This window comes from Lissotriton vulgaris, unplaced genomic scaffold, assembly GCF_964263255.1.
Source record: "Lissotriton vulgaris unplaced genomic scaffold, aLisVul1.2 SCAFFOLD_261, whole genome shotgun sequence".
NCBI classification, from domain to species: domain Eukaryota; kingdom Metazoa; phylum Chordata; class Amphibia; order Caudata; family Salamandridae; genus Lissotriton; species Lissotriton vulgaris.
In genome coordinates this window covers 36,878-54,079 of record NW_028252546.1, presented here as the reverse complement: position 1 = coordinate 54,079, position 17,202 = coordinate 36,878, and the positions used below count along the sequence as shown (strand labels likewise).

General features: G+C 49.3%; 1 protein-coding gene across 1 annotated transcript in view; it reads left to right on the top strand.

Moving 5' to 3' along the window:
* The window catches only part of LOC147662114 (intercellular adhesion molecule 1-like), a 176,856-nt gene that overhangs the window by 136,049 nt on the left and 23,605 nt on the right, over window positions 1–17,202 (top strand). The window lies entirely within an intron of this gene.

The following is a 17,202-nucleotide window of genomic DNA, read 5'->3' as shown; positions in this document are numbered from 1 at the left end:
TGTTAGTGACCAGGTTAATGTGCGATTCTATCTCCAGCCCTAGAATTTTGAGAGGAAGTTCTTTTCTGTGGGCTTTGCTGGATGTTTACGCATCGATATTGTATAGTCAAGAGATTTCAGTAGTGGAGGTGTTTTTGTGTTATTGTGCATTGATACAGTTTAAAATATCACTGCAATATGAGTTGTCTAAAACATATCTAACTGTTAGTTTTGATCCTTGCAGCATCTCCCTGAAGTGTGCGTTATTTATTTTTGGATTGCTGACCTACTGTTGGCATGTTGAGTGCTATTACAATAGGTTTATGAAGGCTCTTGTGCTCTAGAAGCTCATTTAAATGACATTTAGATTATTACATTGGTAGAATACAGAGGATATCTAGCAAGTGATTTGCCTTCTAATTGCGCTAACTGCCATGAGAGTCTGACACAATCACAGTTTTAATGCAAAATGAACAATTGATGGACAGAATGCAGAACAATGTCATACGTTCACCCAAGCACAAAGATCTGGGCCTATATCCATAGCCGTTTTTGCTCACCATTCCATTCCAGTTCAGACATGGCCATATGCAAATCAGTCTTGACCCTGCGCCCAATAGGAACAGTCCAGCCCGAACTGCCAGGCTAGGTCCTTTTGGACTGGAAACAAGCATCCTAGGAACGGTTTCGGGCTTTCATCCCTCATCAGCCAGGATATCTTGACTTCAGTGGCATGGAGAGCATGGGATCCACGTCTGGGCATACCCGTCCCACTCGGGGTGACAAACGCAAAAAGAACAATTGATGTACAGAATGCAGAACAATGTCATACATTCACCCCAGTACAGAGATCTAGGCCTAAATCTATGTTTTTTTTGCTCACCATGCCATTCAAGTTTGGACCTGGCCATATGCAAATCAGTCGACTCTGCGCCCAATGGGAATAGTCCAGTCCGAACTGTCAGACCAGGTCCTCCCTGGACTGGAAACAAGCATGCTGGGACCAGTTTGCGAACCACAGTTTTAAGCACACAGTTTGAATACCAAGAAATTGGTAATTCCTTTAAAATTTGTAAAGCTTCTATTTTATCTCTTTTCCTCACAAAATATAAACTGATTTAGTGGGAACTTTAGACTTGTTATTCCAGATCAATGCTTAATTTGTAAAAGAATTAGGACTGGGACCCAAAAATGAGTAACAGTAGGCCTCATCTTCAAACACCAGCTTAAATTAAGCACCAGTATAATCATTGTGGCCTGTGCTGTGGATCACACTGTTTTCCTGTGTGGCACTTTCAGCTAATGCTGGCAGTTTGCATGCTGGAAGTTTTAATAACACTGTGAGCGTGTATGTGTTTTTGACCATGTAGTCCTCTGTTTCTGTTTTGCAGACCCTTCCCAGATGTGTGAGTGGCCACCAGTTCCCTCCTTGTCATTAAATGCACCCTCTCCCATTTTAGTAACAGACAAGGGGAGCCATTGTAGGTACATAATGGCCGCAGTTTATTCAAACTAATACATGGACATGAGACATCACACCTTAATGGTCATTCGCATTCCATGGATTTAAATACTTCGTCACATCAGTCATATCTCATGTTTACTACAGCGGTTCTGCTTTGTTGGTCCAAATTTATTTACTGACAGCACTTCCAGCACAGCCCTGCACGACTGCCCCAGAGCAGGTGGCTAGCATTAGCGGCTTCTAGGCTTCCTTTGCTACCGAGACCTATGTGGCCAGCCATCGGACCTATCACGGTCAGCAAGTGGCGGGTCCACCTGTAGCTGACCCTTGCTGGCCCATCGCCTGCCCCCATTGCCCCTGCTGTAAGGTATCCCAAGGACACTGTTTGAGCAGCTCTTCTTCCTAGGCTACTGTGCTTTCCTTGGCTTTCTGTGCGTCCCATCTCCGCCAGCCTGCTGGTGGTTCCCAGGCCACCGTCAGCTCTCCCTTGCCTACCTACCTATGAGAAGCTTAGTTGCTCCAGTACCCCAATGATGTTTAGCAGAAACATGTCCATACCCACCCCGGTTAAGCGGACTCCGTCCACTGCATAATATCCCGGTGTCCTGAGGTTGATGAGCCTGTGACTCACAAACTCCCCAGTCATTCGCCCTGCACACTTTTGCCATTGAGATGTTTAGCTTGCGCCTGGATCTCTCTACTGCCTCGTGGTCTATGGCCTCCATCCACTCCCAACAGTCTTCAATGTCCATTCCCTGGTGGCCTTGCCCTTGGGAAGCGTTGCTTTACCTTCCCTGCCCGACCCTATTTTGGGCCTTGTCCAACATTTACAATAGTATGAATAAACCATGCTTCAGCGACGCTATGCCTGATCACAGAAAAAGCTTGAGAGTTCTGAGTTCTCCTAGCACGGCATGTCTTAGGTCTCGTAGTTAGCGTATTTCACACCGGAATTGTGCCCGCATTCAGTTTGGCTAGGAAAGCTCCAAACACCTGTCTCAGCTAGTTACCACAAACTGCAGACATCAAACGAGCTGCTCTCTCTCTTTCCTCTCATGCAACCGCTCTAGCTGTGCCTTGCAGCATGTGCTGCTCAGCGGTGTGATGCAAAAGGATGGAGCCCCTGCAGAATGTGAAGAGGGGCCTCTGAGCCTCGTATATTTCACAGACATTCATTGACCGTGGGCTTAATGGGGCCCCTTGAACGGTTGGGGTCCCCCTGGGGGGTTTGGGCCCTCCTGCACCGCAGGGCCTTCAGGGTCCTATGTTATGCCCCTGGTGCTGTTTCTACAAGTGGCTGCTAACTGACTCCTTGTCTGGTATTTCTTGAGTTTCCATATAGGCAGGGCTTTAAGTGGGCCGGGTCTCACCGGGTCTGAGCACCGGCAGTTTTTTAAAGAGTGCCTCGAAACGGGTATCTATCAGGCTCTGTTTTGTGCCCTGGCACAGGCCGTCCGTTTTTTTCCAGGCTGCAGTGACAGCAGGCACCTCGATGTGCGCTGCTCACACTGCTCACTTCTCACTAGTGGAGAAGTTATGACATGACGTCATGCCAGGTGAGCCTTGTAAGGGAAGGGAAATCATTCAAAGAGAGCCATTTTCTCTCTGGATTTCCCTACTCTTTTCGAAACCTAGGAGCAGCAATATTGTTGTGGTGTCACCAGGGCTGTAAGTGGAAGCTTTTTTAATATAGACCAGCCATAGTTACTGCTTATTTATCTTATGCAACTAACAACTATTGACAAAGCCAATATTCCTGACTAGTAGGTATGATGTTACTTGTCACATCACATATCTGGATGCAATGTGTGAGAAGTTGGCCTGATATGTGGTGGTTCCAATTCTGGAACCGCCTTGTATCAGTCCAAACAATCCCTTATGGTGTCTGGTTGTAAGTCAACCTTGTTAGACAAGCTACCCTAGGGGTAGCATGGACTAAGCAGCCTTAAAGGCTTAACTTAAGAGGTCGTGTTAAGCGAGCTGTTTTACCACATACAATCCTGTAATACCAAATGAAAGGACACCACACAAGTATATATTATAAAAATATATGTGTTTATTTCTAAATTAATCTCCAGTACTCTTTATAAGCAAGGGGCACAAGCATTAAATCAAAAGCACAGTATAACATATAAAGTTGCACAATTATGGATGAGGGCGGGTGGCCACTCAAACCATATATTAAAAAAGTGGTATAAGAGATACCAATCGAACAGTGGTTAGGCCTAGGGCCTAGAGAATCGCTGGGAGCAGTCAGGACTAGCAATGCTGAAGTCGGGAGAAGCCCGCAGGACTCGGGTGCAGCACGTAAAGTGCGGCTTGCACCAATGCAATGTCAATGGTGCGTAAAAGTTACACAAAGTTAGTTTAAAGATACTTCTGCTGAATCTAGAGGAACAAAACTTAAGACACAGACCCTAGAGGTGTGTACCAGTGTAGGAACACCAGTGTTGCAATGTTACCTCACCCACAGGAAGTGGGTGCACAGGGTCGAAGTGGCGTCGGGTTTTGACAGGCAGGCTCTTGGTGCTTGGAGCTGAAGATGCTGCAGGCGATGGGAAGCAGAAGTGTCCGGTGTGATCCAAGGATGGATCTGAAGTGGTGAAGACCTGAAAGCAGAGGGGACAATGTTCAAAGTCACTTATCAGTGACCACCGTGGAACCAGATTGGAACCAGGCAAAGTCGGGTGCAAACAGGTGATGAGGTGTTGCTTCTCTCTGCAGCCACGTGGACACGAAGAGGTCAAGGACGTCCAGGAGTCGTTCACGAGCTGTCCCACAAAGTCTCTAGCTGATGGCGGTGTCGGCAACTCGATTAAACAGCAAACAAGCCTTGGCTAATGTAAGCCACGTAGAAAGTGAAAAAGGTTTATTACTCGGACCAGCAAGGTCAGAGCGGGTACTCCTTTTTACAGGAGCGAGGGCAGGTCTGGAGCAACCAGACCCGGAGTGTAAATTGTAGGTTTCGTTGCCAAGATGGCCGCTGACCACGTGGCAAGTGGCCGGGATGGCGAGTCAAGTGGCACAAAGCAAAAGGGCCCCACGCAGACCGTGGAGATGCTGGAGGGCTGACCTTTGGTTCAAATGCTGCTCGATTGTGGGGCTTCCTAAACCCCAAAGCACAAAGTCGAGGGTGCCGAGGGTGCTGCGTAGTCAGCGTCTCGGGGGTCTTCCAAGATGTCCGGTCCCACGTCTCTCGGTGCCTCCACGGGTCCCTTCTTTGCAGGGACTGTGGATCAAGCTGTGAGAAGTTGGGTCTTGTCAGGCTTTGCACTCGGGCTCCGGCGGGAGGCGGCGGCAAAGCAGACGTCGAGGTGCTGGGTGGTGCCTGTGTTCACAGGGTGGCCCCTCCTAGGCCACAAGGGAGATGCTCTTCAGTCTTCTGTTCATCAGAATGTCAAAGTCCAGTCGTCTTCTTAGTTTAAAGGTGATTTCAGGATGATCTGAGTTGCATTGGCACTGCTCCCACTCTTATTCGAATCTGGTGGGCTGGACATCCTGCTAGGTCCCCTCCTATGGGTGGGACCCAGGAAGGGGGTGGTTACACCACTTTCCTTTGATCCAGGCCGCGCTGGGACTGGGGCTGGTGTGCCCCAGAACCGGTTTGGCCGGATTATGCAAGGGGCAGCCTTGTGCTCCCCAGGCAGTGTCTGGTTTCTTTGAAACCTCCCTGCTACAATCCACTATCTCCTGTCTGGGGTGGTTTGACACCGCCCTGCAACAGGAAACCCTTTGTCCAGGCCCCCATTTGCTGAGTTTCGGTCAGCAGCAGGAGGCCAGACCCGTGTCAGTGGCAGAGGCATCCATTTTGTGGATATGAGGCTCAGTTTAAATCAACCGCGTTTCAGTAAAGTAACATGTCGTCCCCTCTAGAGGGATGGAATGCTACCCCTGTCACCAGGACTGGCGAGGGGGTAGTATTCCAATTCGTATGACACCTTACACGACATGTTTTGATAAAGCCAAACCAAAGTTGACATATAACCGCGAGGATTATAATGCACTTAATAGTATATGGTTTTGCATTATCCCGGAACAGCTAAGGGAATTGGTCCCGACAGCTGCAGACAGGCTCAGCTCATGATAGAGCACCATCTCACATTAAACCACGCACTCTGCCTTCAGGATTGTTAAGGCCTGCCATAGGAGTGGCTCATAGGTTTATATATGTCCAGATAGGTTTAGATATAGGCATACTATATCTAAGCAAGGGGTGATTACACCACCTTGCCCCAGCTGAGTGATCAGCCAGTTGTGTCAATTTTAGATAGCCAGCCAGGGGTGGCAAAAGATATGCTGCAGCCCCTGGTAGGCCTTGGATGCACCTATGCCCTGGGCACCTATAGTGCTCTGTACAGGGGCGGATAAGGTGACCCAAGCCAATTTAGTTATGCACCTAGGGTACATGGAATCCATTTTACAGAGAGAGCAGATAGCCTGGGGCCCTGATTAGCAGGGAACCAGGCCAACTAAGTCGAAAACCAGCTAAACACAAGGCAAAAAATCTGGGGTAACCATAGTCAGGTAGCCACCTTCCTACACCCCCCCCCCCCCCAAACGAAAGGAGATAAGGCTATCCTTGGCCAGGTAAGCCTATATTGCCTGAGTGGCCATATAAGGAAGTACCTGCACTAGCATGGGTACCCCCTGTCTCATGGTCCACTAAGCAGTCCCTCACCCTTGGGGTATCAGAGGGTCTCCACCATAGGGAATCACTACCTTGGGTTTGTCTTTGCAAGTTAGAGCGCTGGTTTGGATATGGAGTTTTGAAGTGAGGTTCCACTAATTTAGGACTCAGCTTCCTCCAATTATCTTCCACCATGTGTGCCCTTCTCTCTTCAACTGAGTTGCACTGTGCTCTCAGGGTCAGCCTCTGGCTACCTAAAGCTGGAGGCTGGGTCCCTCTGTTTGGCTTGCTGGAGGGACAGTTCAGGTTTGGGCCCTTTTGGGTCCCAGGTTTGGCTGTGCCCAACAGAATCCATCTGTGGGAGGTCCCTCACTACTTTTAAGGGGGCTCCCTCAGGAGTTTTTAAAGTTTTCACCTCACTAGGGCTACTAGTTTTGGTGCCCCTAATCTGTTGATGGGGGTGCTTTATTTGACAGGGGGCCCTCTGGGTCTCACTGTCCTTCTTGTCCTCGGCAGACCTGGGCTGACTAAGGCAAGGTAGAGAGGGGCAGGTTACCTGCTCCAGACTGGGTCCCACCTGAGAAGGGTCCACTGCCATCAGAGGCTCTGTCAGGCCAGGCCTAACAACCTCTGGGGCAGTTCCTTCATCAGGGGTAAGATCAGTTCCCTGAGGAGGCTGATCCTGTCCTAATGTCTGGTGAGGGGAAGATTTCTCTTCCTCCTCCATGCTCTCAGTTTGGGTGGAGTGATCCATCATTTCAGGCTTCACAACAACCATATCTGTTTGAGTTTGGGCTGTGGCCATCACAGCCCCACCAACCTTTTCAGGAGGAGACTCAGTTTGGGTTTCTGCTGTTATCATAACAGCTTTGCTATTCTGTTTTGGAAGAGCTTCTGTTAAAGATGGGGCAGAGAGTTGCTCAGCCCTACCGACCTTTTCAGGAAGGACATCTTGGGTTGGGGCTGTAGATATTACAGCCCCACTAACCTTTCCATTGGAGTTTACCATTCTAGAATGGATTTCCTGTTCAACCTCAGCCCAGGCTGAGATTTCTAAATCATTACCCAGTAGACAGTCTACAGGCAAGTTTGGTGACACTGCCACTCTCTTTGGGCCAATGACACCTCCCCAGCTGAGACTTACTACTTCCATGGGATGATTTGTTTGAATGCCATCAATGTTTGTTACCTGGTATGTGGCACCAGGTAAAAGTTGCTTAGAGGGGACTATACAGTCAGCCACCATGGTGATGCTAGCCCCTGTGTCTCTAAAGGCTTCAACTTTCAAACCATTGATGATGGGTTCTTGTCTATATTTGCTCAAGGTATTTGGGCAATCAGAGAAGTTGGCAAACCCCATGCCAGTCTCATAAACAAGATCATTTGGGGATGGGGACCTGGATAGGCCAGGGTCCTCCTGGGCTCCAAAAGTAAACCCACCCAGATTCCTGGGTGTGCTCCCACTTCCTGGGGGATTACTGCTGACAGTAACAGGAGGTGCTGGAGCTGGCTTTGGAGGTATGTTTTCTTTATTGCCATTCTTGGGACAACAGCTGTCTGTTTTGTAATGCCCAACCTGTTTACAGGCACGACAATAAGGCTTTTTCTCAGTTGATGAAGTGTCTTGGGACCCACCCCCATTCTTGGAGTTTTGGGGCCCTGGGGAAGACTTTTCTTTACTTTTATCCCCACCCTTATCTTGTGGCTTGGTAGACTCCTTCTTCTGGTTACTGTCCTGATTCTTAGGCCTAATCCTGGTTCTGACCCATTTATCTGCCCTCTTTCCCAATTCTTGGGGAGAGGTCAAATCTGAGTCCACAGGTGCTGGTGTCAGAGCTGGTTCTGACAATTACTTAGGATCTGCTCCCTCCTAATCAAATTTTACAATCCTGTGAAGTCATGTACTTTGCTGCCATTTAGCCAACCCTCCAGAGCCTTAGTTGCACAATCAACAAAATCAGTCCAGTCCTGAGTCTGTGTCTTCTGGGTGTCTCTGAACTTTAACCTGTATTGTTCAGTGGTTAAGCCAAACCCATCTATCAGAACACTCTTCAGGACTTTGTAATTGTTGGCATCCTCATGTCTGACACTGAGGAGCCTATCTCTCCCTTTGTCTGAAAAGGAGTACCATAAGATTGCTGCCCACTGTTCCTCAGGAGCCTGCTGTACCATGCAGGCTCTCTCAAGAGCAGTTATCCATTTGTGAATGTCATCCCCTTCCTTGTAGGGGGGCACAATCTTTGTCAGGTTTCTACTATCATAGGACCTGGGTTTCTCTTTAGGACTATTGCTGCCACCAGTGGAATCTAATCCACACATTTTTCTTTCTCTTGCTAAAGCAAGTTTAGCTTGAGCCAAGGCTATCTCTTCCCTCTCAATCTGGAGTTGGACAGCCCTCCTCCTGGCCCTATGCTCTTTCCTCTGGGGGGAAGTCATTCCCCTTTGAGATTCTCTTGAGACACTAGAAACATGAGAGTCCCCTGATGGAGATCTCACCCTTCTGTTGCCTGGGAGAATTAGGTTATGGGATCTGGGGAGGTGCTGGCCCTCTCCATTCCCTAGTAGGTCCAAGTTGGTTTGGCTAAGCCTCCCCACTGGGACCTGGTTACCCCTCTGACTCTGAGCAGGCTCATCTACTTCTGAGCCTTCTTCCTCCTCTTCCTCCTCTCCTTCTTCCTCTTCTGGAGTTATCTCATGCTCAAGGGGGTTCACTCCATCGCCTAAATCTAAGGGAGCCTGACTCTCCTTATCTAAGTCATCCTTTTGCAGGATGGCTATCAGGGAAGGAATGGTAGGGCCTCTGCCCTTCTTTAGCCCTCTTGCAGTGCACAAGGCACACAAGTATTTGTGGCTAAGGTTGTCATATCTGGAAGTTGCCTTGGTAGGGTCAACTATCACAGGGGCAGAGCCTGAAGCTCTTCCTGTGTCAGACATGGCTGCTAGTGAGGTGTAAGTGGTGCACTTACCTACACTAAGTGTTTTCCTACTGTACCTTGCTAGTGAGTTGTAGTCAGGGTGTGCTAATCCCTTTAATCTACAACTACTAAATTCAGTAGAACTTAATATGCTAAGCTTTTGATTTATATGTACCTAAGGTACTTGATGTGATCTTTCAATTTGATAAAAAGATTACAATGGTAAAACAACAGCAAGCTCAAATCCGCACCGCTGCGCACCAATGTGAGAAGGTGGCCTGATATGTGGTGGTTCCAATTCTGGAACCGCCTTGTATCAGTCCAAACTATCCCTTATGGTGTCTGGTTGTAAGTCAACCTTGTTAGACAAGCTATCCTAGAGGTAGCATGGACTAAGCAGCCTTAAAGGCTTAACTTGAGGTTGTGTTAAGCGAGCTGTTTTACCACATACAATCCTGTAATACCAAATGAAAGGACACCACACAAGTATATATTATACAAATATGTGTTTATTTCTAAATTAATCCCCAGTACTCTTTATGAGCAAAGGGGCACAAGCGCTAAATCAAAAGCACAGTATAACATATAAAGTTGCACAATTATGGATGAGGGCGGGTGGCCACTCAAACCATATATTAAAAAAGTGGTATAAGAGATACCAATCGAACAGTGGTTAGGCCTAGGGCCTAGAGAATCGCTAGGATCACTCAGGACTAGCAATGCTGAAGTCGGGAGAAGCCCGCAGGACTCGGGTGCAGCACGTAAAGTGCGGCTTGCACCAATGCAATGTCAATGGTGCGTAAAAGTTACACAAAGTTAGTTTAAAGATACTTCCGCTGAACCTAGAGGAACAAAACTTAAGACACAGACCCTAGAGGTGTGTACCAGTGTAGGAACACCAGCGTTGCAATGTTACCTCACCCACAGGAAGTGGGTGCACAGGGTCGAAGTGGCGTCGGGTTTTGACAGGCAGGCTCTTGGTGCTTGGAGCTGAAGATGCTGCAGGCGATGGGAAGCAGAAGTGTCCGGTGTGATCCTAGGGTGGATCTGAAGTGGTGAAGACCTGAAAGCAGAGGGGAAAATGTTCAAAGTCACTGACCAGAGACCACCGTGGAACCAGATTGGAACCAGGCAAAGTTGAGTGCAAACAGGTGATGAGGTGTTGCTTCTCTCTGCAGCCACGTAGACACGAAAAGGTCAGGGATGTCCAGGAGTCAATCACGAGCTGTCCCACAAAGGTTCTAGCTGATGGCGGTGTCGGCAACTCGATTAAAGCAAACAAGCATTGGCTAATGCAAGCCACGCAGAAAGTAAAAAAGGCTTAATACTCGAACCAGCAAGGTCAGAGCGGGTACTCCTTTCTACAGGAGCAAGGGCAAGTCTGGAGCAACCAGACCCACAGTGTAAATTGTAGGTTTCGTTGCCAAGATGGCCGCTGACCACCTGGCAAGTGGCCGGGATGGCGAGTCAAGTGGCACAAAACAAAAGGGCCCCACACAGATCGTGGAGATGCTGGAAGGCTGACCTTAAGTTCAAATATTGCTCGGTTGTGAGGCTTCTTAAACCCCAAAGCACAGAGTCGAGGGTGCCTCGGGTGCTGCGCAGTCAGCGTCTCTGGGGTCTTCCAAGATGTCTGGTCCCACGTCTCTCGGTGCCTCCACGGATCCCTTCTTTGCAGGGACTGTGGATCGGGCTGTGAGAAGTCTGGGAAGCTGAGTTTTGTCAGGCTCTGCACTCGGGCTCTGGCGGGAGGCGGCGTCAAAGCAGATGTCGAGGTGCTGGGTGGTGCCTGTGTTCACAGGGTGGCCCCTCCTAGGCCACAAGGGAGATGCTCTTCAGTCTTCTGTTCATCAGAATGTCGAAGTCCAGTCATCTTCTTAGTTTAAAGGTGATTTCAGGATGATCTGAGTTGCATTGGCACTGCTCCCACTCTTATTCGAATCTGGTGGGCTGGACATCCTGCTAGGTCCCCTCCTATGGGTGGGGCCCAGGAAGGGGGTGGTTACACCCCTTTCCTTTGATCCAGGCCGCGCTGGGACTGGGGCTGGTGTGCCCTAGACCCGGTTTGGCCGGATTATGCAAGGGGCAGCCTTGTGCTCCCCAGGCAGTGTCTGGTTTCTTTGAAACCTCCCTGTTACAATCCACTATCTCCTGTCTGGGGTGGTTTGACACCGCCCTGCGACAGGAAACCCTTTGTCCAGGCCACCATTTGCTGAGTTTCGGTCAGCAGCAGGAGGCCGGACCCGTGTCTGTGGCAGAGGCATCCATTTTGTGGATCTGAGGCTCATTTTAAATCAACCGCATTTCAGTAAAGTAACATGTCGTCCCCTCTAGAGGGGTGGAATGCTACCCCCGTCGCCAGGACTGGCGAGGGGGTAGTATTTCAATTCGTATGACACCTTACACAACATGTTTTGATAAAGCCAAACCAAAGTTGACATATAACAGCGAGGATTATAATGCACTCAATAGTATATGGTTTGGCATTATCCCGGAACAGCTAAGGGAATTGGTCCCGACAGCTGCAGACAGGCTCAGCTCATGCTAGAGCACCATCTCACATTAAACCACGCACTCTGCCTTCAGGATTGTTAAGGCCTGCCATAGGAGTGGCTCACAGGTTTATATGTGTCCAGATAGGTTTAGATATAGGCATACTATGTCTAAGCAAGGGGTGATTACACCACCTTGCCCCAGCTGAGTGATCAGCCAGTTGTGTCAATTTTAGATAGCCAGCCAGGGGTGGCAAAAGATATGCTGCAGCCCCTGGTAGGCCTTGGATGCACCTATGCCCTGGGCACCTATAGTGCTCTGTACAGGGGCGAATAAGGTGACCCAAGCCAATCTAGTTATGCACCTAGGGTACATGGAATCCATTTTACAGAGAGAGCAGATAGCCTGGGGCCCTGATTAGCAGGGAACCAGGCCACCTAAGTCGAAAACCAGCTAAACACAAGGCAAAAAATCTGGGGTAACCATAGTCAGGTAGCCACCTTCCTACACAATGACAGAAACAGCAAAATACATGTCGGACATCACACTATGATAAGCATTAATTTTTTAGCTTATGTGTTTTTAAGCCACGCCGTTAATTACATTGGCCACGGCCCTTCGGGAGACCCCCCCCCCCCCACCCAGTTGTTTCATCCCACTTAAAGCCCTGCATATAGAAGAGATTGTCCTAGCAGTTTGGACAAAGCAGTCTGTTCTGGAGCAGAGCCAAACTGGTTAATTGAATAACATTTCGAGTTTGGTGATTAGTGATTAGCCCTGCACAGCGCTTTCTGGCTTCACCTGATATAGCGCTTTGAATTCTGCCTCGCATTTCATTTAATGTTGGAATTTAAAGCTGCGGCGCGCTCGGTGACACTGCTGTGCCTTGCTGCCTAATTGAATAACATTTCGAGTGTGGTGATTAGTGATTAGCCCTGAACAAGCGCTTTCTGGCTTCACCTGATATAGCGCTTTCCTTCTGCTGGCCTGAGATAGTCTTGCCCTGCATAGCGCTCCATTCACATTGTGGCTTTTGTTGGTTGAGACGCTCGCAACCTTTGTTTACCAGACTGCCATTTTGTTGATTTTCTGACCCTCCCTGAACCTCGCTCCCGCCTCCCTGCTGCCCCTCCCACGCTCCGCCCCCTCCACTATCCATATATGACAAATGCATCAGCGCGCAGCGTTCACGTGCAGCGTTTCGCGCCCCTTGCGCGCCGAAGGTGCGCCAAAGGTAAGCCCGTCTACGCCCGTCCGAGCCTGGACCGCGCCCAGTGCCAGACCCCCTGGTCCACGCAATGCCCAGCCATCCCGCATTACATACGACGCCACCACCCTCATAGCCCTAAACCCCGGCCGTTTCCCCAACTGCGCCCAAGCCGCTCCTGGACTCACCCATGGACCCTTCTCCTGCAACTCCTGCAAGTTTGACGGCACCAAGAACAACTCCTCATCCACGAACACCAAACAGAGATCTGACACCAACCACCTAAAATGCATCCTACTCAACACCCGCTCTATCCACAGACACGCCATTGACCTCTGGAACCTGCTAGACACCACTTCTCCCGACGTCGCCTTCCTAACAGAAACATGGATGAACGCCTCATCAGCCCCAGACATCACCATTGCCATCCCAGAAGGATACAAAATCATCCGTAAGGACCGCACCGACCAAACAGGAGGAGGCATCGCTATCGTCCATAAGAACTCCATCCGCATCTCAACCAGCTCAGACGTCAACCTTACCAGCGCCGAACACCTTCACTTCCAGATCCACACCGATCCCAAGACCACACTCAGAGGCACCCTCCTCTACCGACCTCCAGGATCCCGTGCACAATTCAGCGATGACATCACTGACTTTATCACCCCACACGCCCTCCCCTCCGAGGAATACATTCTACTGGGAGACCTCAACTTTCACCTGGAAAATAGCAATGACAGCAACGCCACCCTTCAGGACAATCTCGCCAACCTCGGACTCAAACAACTTGTCACTACCCCCACCCACATTGCAGGTCACACACTCGACCCTATCTTCACCTCCAGCAAACATGTCTCCTTCAGTCACACCACAACTCTACATTGGACGGACCACAGCTGCGTTCACTTCACCCACAATAAGACCACAACTCTCAACCATCCTCAACCTACTCTACGAAGAAACTGGAACAAAATCACCATCGACCAGATCTCCTCATCGCTGCTTCAAAACCCCCTTGTCCACTCCTCAAACTCCGACCAAGCAGCCATTAACTTCACCCAATGGCTATCCAACAGCGCCGACATCCGAGCACCGTTGAAAAAACGTCAAATCAAACTAGGCAGCAAAAACGCCTCCTGGTTCAACGATGATCTTAAGAAATCGAAGAAACTCTGTCGCTCCCTCGAGAAGGCCTGGAAAAAATACCCTAACAACAGCACCAAGGAAGCCTTCAAAAACGCCACCCGCATACACCACCAACTGATCCGGACTGCCAAGAAAGCCGCATTCAAAGACAGACTAGACAACAACGCCCACAACAGCAAGGAATTATTCAACATCGTCAAAGAGTTTACCAACCCCTCAGCCAACTCCAACGACATCACCCCCTCTCAAGCCCTCTGCGACTCCCTAGCTTCGTTCTTCCACAACAAAATCGCAGACATCCACAACAGCTTCGACAACCAATCCGGAGACCAACCCACTCAACCTTCTGCCGCACCTGCACCCCCCTTGAACATCCTTAACAACTGGAACCCAATCTCCACTGAGGACACCATCCGCCTGATGAACTCCATCCACTCAGGATCCCGCACAGACCCATGCCCTCACCACATCTTCAACAAAGCAGATTCCATCATAGCACCACACCTCCGAGACGTCATCAACTGCTCCCTCAACTCCGCCACCTTCCCGGAAAGCTGGAAACACGCCGAACTCAGCGCCCTTCTGAAAAAACCCACAGCTGACCCCACCGAACTCAAAAACTACCGCCCCATCTCGCTCCTTCCATTCCCGGCCAAAGTCATCGAGAAAGCTGTCAACAACCAGCTCGCCGCCTTCCTCGAAACCAACAAATCCCTCGACGCCTCACAGTCCGGCTTCCGAGCCAAACACAGCACGGAGACCGCCCTCATCGCAGCAACAGACGACATTCGAACTCTACTGGACAATGGAGACACAGTCGCCCTCATCCTCCTCGACCTCTCCGCAGCCTTCGACACAGTCTGCCATATCACCCTTCTACAGCGCCTCAGAAACATCGGAATCCAAGGAAAAGCACTGGAATGGATCACCTCGTTCCTCACCGGAAGAACCCAGAGAGTCTGCCTCCCACCATTCAAGTCAGAGGCCACTGAAGTCATCTGCGGCGTACCACAAGGATCCTCACTCAGCCCCACCCTCTTCAACGTATACATGAGCCCCCTCGCAGCCATCGCACACCAACACAACCTCAACATCATCTCCTACGCTGATGACACCCAACTTATCCTCTCACTCACTAAAGACCCTAACACCGCCAAAACCAACCTACATGAAGGAATGAAAGAAGTAGCCGAGTGGATGAAGCATAGCCGTCTGAAACTGAACTCAGACAAAACAGAAGTCCTTATCTTAGGAACCTCCCCCTCCGCCTGGGATGACTCTTGGTGGCCAGAGGCCCTTGGAAAAGCACCCATCCCGACGGACCACGCACGGAACCTGGGCGTCATCCTAGACTCCTCACTCTCGATGACCAGACAGGTCAGCGCCGTCTCATCATCTTGCTTCAACATTCTGCGCATGCTCAAAAAAACATTTCGCTGGATCCCCACCGAAACCAGAAAAACGGTCACCCATGCACTGGTTACAAGCGGCCTGGACTACGGAAACACCCTATACGCCGGTACCACCGCAAAACTCCAGAAAAAACTCCAGCGCATCCAAAACGCATCAGCCAGACTCATACTAGACATCCCGCGTAAAGACCACATCTCCAGTCACCTGAAAAAACTCCACTGGCTCCCCGTCAATAAGAGGATTACTTTCCGCCTCCTAACCCACGCACACAAAGCACTTTACGGACTTGGACCTGACTGCCTCAACACACGACTTTCCTTCTACACCCCCCCCCCCGCCAGCTACGATCCTACAACCAAGCCCTTGCTACCGTACCTCGCATCAATAAAACCACCATGGGAGGTAGATCCTTCTCCTACCTGGCAGCTAAAACCTGGAACTCACTCCCCACTCACCTTCGTCTCACTCAGAACCACCTAGCATTCAGAAAGCAACTTAAAACTTGGATATTTGACAAGTAATTCCCCACCCTTCCTCAAGCGCCTTGAGACCCTCTGGGTATGTAGCGCGCTATATAAATCAACTTGACTTGACTTGACTTGACTCATATTGCGCCCGCCCGCTATCCCATCTCCTTCATATCTCCGCTCTGCACTTTCTTTCACTTAGTAAGAATGGATGGAGGCAAACAGCAGTAGTTATTAGCCCCCTTGGGAGCCTGTGACGTGGACACTATTTCTTTCTTGAAGTCCTTGGGCTTCCCTCCTTCTGGACAGCACTGTAGGTTGAGCTACCACTGCAGGTGGTCTGTGTGGTGCCAAATTCGGATCCTGACAAGGTCCATTCCACCCAACAGAGGTCAGTAAAATAGTGTAATTTATACCCATGAGGTACCATTGAATACCTATTATGTAAGGTTTTGAAGACATTTGAACTTTTGGTATGCATTACATATATATGTGTCCCATACACTAAAGCATATTTCGCAGTTGTGTCTCCCGCCTGTTGCTGATGTCTCTCATTGTACAGATCAGCCAACAGTGTGCGCAGGCAGCAGCGACACACTCCTGTTAGACATGGGGACTGCTTGCTCAATATTCATTATTTCTATTTCTTTAAGGATCTAATATTGTTAACAATAACAATTTACGTCACCAAAATTCAAAAAAGTCTGCTGGGGTGGAAGAAGCTTTGTCCTGGGTACAGTGAAACTATGGAACTCGCTCCCGATAAACAATAAAAGTTGCCCAACTCTGCTCGGTTTCAGAAAGCTAATAAAGACCTGGCAAATTTTCAAATTAACTTAAATTATCCTCAACTGGAACTCTGGCATTCTCCTCCGCAGAGCCTAGACGCCCTCGGGCATTCATGAGCTATATAAATCTTACAATCAAATCAAATCAAATCAAATCAAACGTCGCAAACTCCACAGCCTGAGTTCCATCTATTGCTAGAATAACAGCCAATCCAAGTCATAGGCAGTAATTGTATCTATCTTGAAAGCTGAGTCTTTCCTGCGGGGATTTGAACTCTGACCTGCAGGCCACACACAAATCTCTGCAGTGGACTCTCGAGCCACCTACATGAATGGTCTTGCAGCTGTAGAGCAAATTAAATGACTATGTAGTTTCACCTCCCCCCCCAAGACACCTCAAAGCTCAACGTTTGAACTCCTACCCTGTTTCCTATTACCCGGCATAGGCTGCTTTGTTTTGCTCTGCATCAAGCAGTTAGAGCGGCTGCTAGTGTGTGAAACTGTCAAAGAGGCCATGCTCAGTGTGGATTGTTTAAAATCTGTTTATGAAAGATTATATCACAACTACAGAGGACCACAGGGAATCTCAGTGTCAGTGAAGACATGAACAGAGACTTGCCTCAAGTGCTGGGCATTTGTGGAATTACATAAAACTTGAAGCAAAATATTGTCTTTGGGAGGCACTGAAGATTATTTTCTGTT